Here is a 7,476-nt window from a genome sequence, read left to right as displayed (position 1 = left end):
AGTGTTGGGTCTCCAAGTGCAGATGTTTGTAGAACAACAACAAGTTTCTCTTAAGTGGATCGCCCAAGGTTTATCGAACTCAGGGTGGTAGAGGTCAATGATATCCCTCTCAAGCAACCCTGCAATTACGATACAAGAATTCTCTTGTGTCCCCAACACACCCAATACACTTGTCAGATGTATGGGTGCACTAGTTCGACGAAGAGATAGTAAAATGCAAGTGATATGAATGAATATGAGTGGTAATAACAATCTGAAATAAATATGGCAGCAAGTAAACATGCAGTAAAACAGTAAATAAACGGTGATTCCATGCTTAGAAACAAGGCCTAGGGATCATACTTTCACTAGTGGTCACTCTCAACAATGATATCATTAAGGAATATAAATATAATCACTTCACTATGCTACTCTAAACTACTCTCCGGTTGGATAACGAACACTAATTCACCGTGTAGGGCTGCAAAAGCAAACCTTAAAGATGTATTCCCAAGTACTAATGAACATCCCGCGCTGCACTTTGAGCATTCATAGGAGGTACTAACACACCACAATTTCATAGAGACATCCAACTCAAATCATAAATCAGTGGACAAGTATTATGTGAAATATAGCCTAAGAGACCCACACGGTGCACAAACTCCACCTTTACACACGTGGGACAAGGAGTCTCCGATGATCACATAAGTAAAATCCACTTGAATTGCATAACGACATCTAGATTACAAAGCTCATGGTCACATAAAGATCACACAATGGGAGAGAGAGATAAACCACATAGCTACCGGTAGAGCCCTCAGCCCCGAGGGAGAACTACTCACTCCTCATCATAGGAGTCAGCAACGGCGATGGAGATGGTGGTGGAGTCGATGGAGATGGCTCCGGGGGCAATTCTTCATCCCGGCAGGGAGCCGAAAAAGAGATTTCTGTCCCCCGAATCTTGTCCACGACGGCGGCGGAGCTACGGAACTTTTCGTGGGCGGAGGCTGGTATCATCAGGGTTTTCTCGTCGAAGGGAATTTATAGGCGGAGGATTTAGGTCGGTGGGGCGCCTGGTGGGCCCAAACCTACCCTAGGTGCGGGCCAGGTCCAGGCTGCGCCTAGGGGTGGTCTGGATGCCCTGCTGCGCCTCTTCGACCCCCTCTGGACTTCATCTTCGTTTCGGTAAAATATTGACTTCGGCTTTTGTTTCGTCCAATTACGAGAATATTTACTGTACAACTTTTCTGAAATACAAAAACAACAGAAAACAGGGAACTGACACTGTGGCATCTTGTTAATAGGTTAGTGCCGGAAATCATGTAAAAGTGAAACAAAGTGTAAACAAAACATATTGTAATTGGTGTGAAACAAGCATGGGGCATCAAAAATTATAGATACGTTTGTGACGTATTAGCATCCCCAAGCTTAACTCCTACTCGTCCTCGAGTAGGTAAGTGATAACAAAGATAATTTTTAAGGTGACATGAGGCCAACACAATCTTGATCAAGTTATTGTAAAAGCATTGTGAGTTGAGATCAAAGTACTCTAAACATAGGCATGATAAATATAATTCTAACCATAGAGCTTAGCAACTATATCTTATAACATGAGAAGTAACTCAAACAAAAGATCATGAATAATAATGCACTGAAAGCAACTGTTTGTTTATGGGCATAACGAAAACATAGCAAAGTGGTATTCAGCTTGTCCTTTATGAAGTAGCAAAACATAAATATCAGGACACCTTTAAAGTTTGGAGGGTGACTAGATACAAATAATTTGAGAACAAGCAATAATCATCATCATTAATCAATCAATAATAAATTTTGGAACTATGCACATTATACTCAGAATGAAAACTATGCGCTCTTAGTGGTGCATAAAGTAAGAAGGTGAAGACTCAACATAAAAGTAAAAGAAAGGCCCTGCGCAGAGGGAAGCAGAGATTACTCATGTGCTAGAGCTTTTTATTTTGAATAAAACAGAGGTGTTGAAAATGTATTTTGAGAGGTATGCATGTCTATGTCAACGAATGACATCAAACAATCTATCATTCTTTCATATAGTTACCTCAAGAGCGGCTCCCATGTAATTCTCCATTGCACACCATTATTTAGGATCTCTCCAGTACATAATGTGCGGAGCATTATTTGTTTATTTATTTATTTTATATTTTATTTGGGATGGGCACCCAGTTGTCTTGCTCTTTTTGAAATATTAAGGGATTTAGCACATTATTCATGGTTAGTCAAGGTGTGAAGTCATGAAAAGACAATAAACCATTCAATACTTCCTCATGAGCTAAAACAAAACACAAAATAGGTAGTAATTTTGAAGGTTTAAAGGTAGCGCACAAGCAATTTATTTTGGAGTGGCGGTGAAATACCATATATAGGTAGGTATGGTGGACACAATTGACAAACTTTGGTTTTTGGTAGTTGGATGCACGAGTAGAGCTCATACTCAGTACAGACGAAGGCTAGCAAAAAACTAGGAGTGACCAACTAAAAGAGCAATAATGGTCATAATCATGCATAGCGGCAAAACATTATTAATCAAAGCATAAAGTTATATTACATGTCAAAAACTAAATGATCATAGAGGCTTTAGGTAACTGGATTGTAGTCATAACATGGTGTAAGCATGTGCCAAGTCGATCCAATAACAACATCAAATGAGAATACCACAATACTATACTTTTGTATGATGGAAGCAACACATGATTCTTTCAGTGGCGCATTAAGCACTCTCAGATATTTGAGACAAGTTATGCTACAACAATAATTACTAAGCATATGATTAAAATAACATCCAATATGACATGCCAAAGTCTATGCCACAGTCTAGACAAGCTTCCTTTGCATCACTATAGGCATGAAACATTTTACTCGTCTCTAACACCAATCAACTTATTTGAAATAGCTCTCAGAGATGAAAATCAATATGGACCAGAGAGATAATAATACATAAATAAGTAATATTAATGAGCTCTGAACATAATACGAGTGAAAAACCAAGAGTGATGAGGACATCCCTACCACACTACTACCTCCGTCATTGCAAGATGAAGATGATGCTGCTGTGAAGCTCAAGTCCAATGAAGTTAGGATTGGACCAATGACACGAGCTCGTGCGAAGCTACTTAAACAACAGGTGAACTTGTTCCTAAGTGATACTTTGATCGATGAGAACTTTATACTGCCTAAGTCGTATTACTTATGTATGATCAGGTATCAAGAGGAACCAAGCATCGCACGAGAAGGAGAGGAGCAGCTCGACAAGAAGTTGGACGTGAAGCTGGACATGGAGCTGGCCATGAAGACATCCCATGGACGCGCGAGGGAGGAGCGGGAGGCATGCGCGAGAGGAGGAGTTGTTCAGGCCGTCGCCAGGCCCGGTCGGACCGGCCGTGCCGCTGGGCCACCTGGTCCCAGCCCCGGTCGGCTGGCTTCCACGCCGGATCAGCCCGGTCCAAACCGGGTTCCCCACTTGTGCTAGCCGGGGCATGTCCAGTAAACTTGGACGCTCCACCCGGTCACCATCCGGTCCCTGGCCCGGTCCAAACCGGACCGTCCGGTCCTAGGCCCAGTCGACCGTCCCCCAGGCCGGCCGAGTCCGAGTCTGTCTCGACCAGATCTATTCTGGGTCGGTTATTTTTGTATCTTTTCGACCTGAGGTCGTCCTGAACCCCTATATAAGTGCCCAGGACGTCCCCAAAGTAGTTTTAGACAACGTTTAAGATAAACCCTAGTTCTTAGTTGTTTGCTATGCAAAACTATTGAATCCCTAAACCATATTGCTTTGATTTGGTGTAGATCTGAAAATCTTGTGTGATCTGCTGTTCCATTGGGAATTAGAAGGTTGCAACTTACCGCTTCGTGGTCGGCGGCTACGTGCGCAAGTGTGTGGAGTTGCGAATATCTTGCAGGGTTGAGAGCTGTTGCATTGGCGACAGGGACCAATCGAGAGATCTCGTTGCATCATACAAGTTATCATCCACTTCATCAAGTTATCTCCGCTACCATCACCCCGTGATCATCATCACCATCGTTGCTTACTGAGAAGATCGGGCCACCCCTTATCATCTTGGTATCATATTCTCGGGTTTCCTCGGTAAGCCATCCACAATCTACCCCATAGTTGAGTTGTGAGTGTTTCCTATCCAGAAAAAGCCAAAAAATATTAGGGTTAGGGTTTACCATAGCTTTAGATTTCACTAATTACGAGTTTTAGTTGCTTTTCGTAGTTGTTTTTGCGTATCTTTTTCTTCCATCTAGTATTGTTAGTGTTTGTGTTTCCGCTTTCATCTAGAGTCAGTTTTTGTTGCTCCGAGTCCACATAGCATACAGCGTGTTTGTCCAAACCATAGTGATACGTCTCCAACGTATCTATAATTTCTTATGTTCCATGCTTGTTTTATGACAATACCTACATCTTTTACTCACACTTTATAATGTTTTTATGCATTTTCCGGAACTAACCTATTAACAAGATGCCGCTGTTATCACCAGAATTTGGCCGGATCAGAGGTGGGCCGCGATTGAAGATGGGCTTGAAGAATATACATGGAAGAAATACATGAATCGGCCTTGTATACAAAGTCTGGGCTAGTTTGCCCGTGTATATGTAACATAGTAGGATACGTGTCGATTAGATAGAGTTTGGCTCGTGCCCGGTTGGGATTATTCCCACGTTAGAAAGTCTACGGACTATAAATATGTATCTAGGGTTTATGAAATAAACAACAATCACGTTCACCACAAACCAATCTCGGCGCATCGCCAACTCCCTTGTCTCGAGGGTTTCTTCCGGGTAAGCATCATGCTGCCTAGATCGCATCTTGCGATCTAGGCAGTCACGTTTATTCGTTGTTCATGCGTTGCTCGTGCTTGAAGCCTTTTTGATGGCGAGCAACGTAGTTATCATAGATGTGTTAGGGTTAGCATTGTTCATCGTATCATATGTTGTCGTCGTGCAACCCTTAGACGTCTAGCCGTCCTTACACCTATCTTAGGTGTAAGGGCGGCACCCGCTTGATCATTATTTAGTAGATCCGATCCGTTATGATTGCTCCTTGTTCTTCAAGGATTAGTTTAATATCTCGCATAGTTAGGCCTTACAAACGGGTTGAAGGATCCAGTGGCGCGTAGGGTGTAGTTTGCTAGCCCTAGACAGGATGTTCCGAGGATCAACTTCGTGTTGGTTTTTAGGCCTTGTCTAGGGTCGGTTTACGATCACCGTGCGTGGCCGCCGTGCTCAATCACGAGTAGGATGTTCCGATTATGCGGTGAAAACCCTAAATCGTAGTAGGTCGTTTTAGCTTTATTTTGATCAAGCAGGACCACCATCTGATCGTACACCTCGTACGGGTCATGGGTGGATAGGCTCCTTGAGCCGATTCACAGGACAACCTGAGAGCCGATCGAGGCTCGCATTTAATGTTTACGTGTATGCCATGCAGGAAACTAAGTGAGGCACATCCAACACCTTCCTGACCAGGTATAGGTCAGGTGGCACGCCCTTGCATCAGCATCGGACGTGCGTGCCGAGTCTTTGTGGGCCGTCGCTCGGAGGGACCAGGGCCAGCCGCAGTCCTGGGGGCCTCCCGGCTCTACGGTGTTGCCCGTCGCTGCTCGCCGGTGGGTTTCGACCGCAACACATTCTCGGCACGCCCGGTGGGACAATCTTCGACATCAACCGCATCGCCATCTACATCCGAGATGGCGGAAGGCACTCCGATCACGTACGAGGATCTGACCGAGGAGCTCAAGAAGAAGCATGACGAGGTCAAAGCGATCCTCGAAGCCGATCTCATCGGCTCTTTTCACGAACCCGCTCACACGGCATCGGGTGGAAAGGGTTCTCACCGAAGGCGCGCTCGATGGAGTGGACCTGTCCACCCGGTCGAAGAACGCACCGGGTCTCGCGTCGGGAGATTAACTTCATGGTAGCTCATTCGCTACACCGCCATTCCGAGAGCCTGGTGAACACTTTGGAGCGTGTTGCTCTTCGCGTGATCCAGGAAATCATGAGGCATCAGTACTCTCCGTCAGGACCAGCTCTAGGGACTCACCAAGGAGAGATGCCACTCCAGTCCCGACCACCGTTGCCATTCGCGTTGGCAGCACCAGAAGTGCCGAATTCACCGGCATACGCCGCTGACATGGTGGAGTGCACGTACCCTGGGAGGTGCCAGCCAAGATTCTCGGTCAACATCAACATGGTAGGACTCGGGCACCACCCTGGTAAGGACAGAGACGAGGGTAGCTGCTCTCACAGCGAAGACAAGGAGGAAGCCGTTCCACGCGATCGGCCCCGACACTTCCAAAAAGTCCTGGTTACAATCAAGATGAAGGCCGATTCCAGCGATCGGCCCGTATTATCCTTACCACACGTTCTCCCCGTATTTGGTGTCGACCTCACAGGTGACGGAAAGCTGGGGTATGGGTTTACATCGGCTGATGAGCTAGAAGAAGTCGACATCGGTCCTGGGGATAAGCCGCGACCAACTTTTATCAGCAAGAAGTTAGATCCACATCTTAGGGATCAGATGATAGCTCTGTTAAAAGAATACCCAGCATTGCTTTGCGTGGGATTACACAGAGATGCCGGGGTTAGACAGGAGCATCATCGAACATCGACTCCCCCTTAAGAAAGGATTTCGGCCGTTCCAACAACGGGCACGTCAGATGAAGGCCGAAATTCTGGAAGAGGTCAAGAAAGAGATCGAGAAGATGTTGGCTGCCGGGTTCATCAAGCCATGCAGATATGCTGAATGGATCTCCAGTATCGTTCCCGTAGAGAAGAAGGACGGCCGATGGCGTGTGGCCATCGATTTCCGAGATCTCAACAGAGCCACTCCAAAAGATGAATATCCGATGCTCGTGGCGTAAACGTTGATCAATGCAGCTGCTGGCCATAAGGTGTTGAGCTTCATGGATGGCAACGCCGGCTATAACCAAATCTTCATGGCTCCAGAAGATATACACAAGACCGCATTCAGAGTACCAGGGGCAGTAGGCTTGTTTGAATATGTAGTCATGACCTTTGGGTTGAAGAATGCTGGTGCAACGTACCAAAGAGCCATGAATTATATATTTCACGATCTGATCGGCAAGTTGGTGGAAATCTACATCCATGACGTGGTAGTCAAGTCTGTCTCCATGGAGGGACACTTGGATGATTTGCGACGCATCCTAGACTGTTGGGGGGATGACCCCCGGTATGCCAAAGGCATGCCAAACCGGATGGTTTGAGCCATCAAGATACCGGTTTAATGTTCGTACCGGAACATAGAGATAAGAAGTTAGCTAAGTGAGGCTAAGCCGGTATCCCCAAGAGGGGTATGCCGGAACCGGGTAAGAAGATACCGGGCTACCGGAAAGAAGAGCATGTCGGCGAGAGCCGGTCAAAGATTCTCTCCGAGCTAGAAGACAAAGATGAGCTAAGCAAAGTAGCTTTAAACGAAGAGCCGACGATAAAGAGAAGGATGA

The sequence above is a fragment of the Lolium rigidum genome, chromosome 4 (genome assembly GCF_022539505.1).
Source record: "Lolium rigidum isolate FL_2022 chromosome 4, APGP_CSIRO_Lrig_0.1, whole genome shotgun sequence".
Taxonomy (NCBI): domain Eukaryota; kingdom Viridiplantae; phylum Streptophyta; class Magnoliopsida; order Poales; family Poaceae; genus Lolium; species Lolium rigidum.
The sequence above is the reverse complement of the archived record's forward strand: the minus strand, read 5'-3'. Positions refer to the sequence as shown.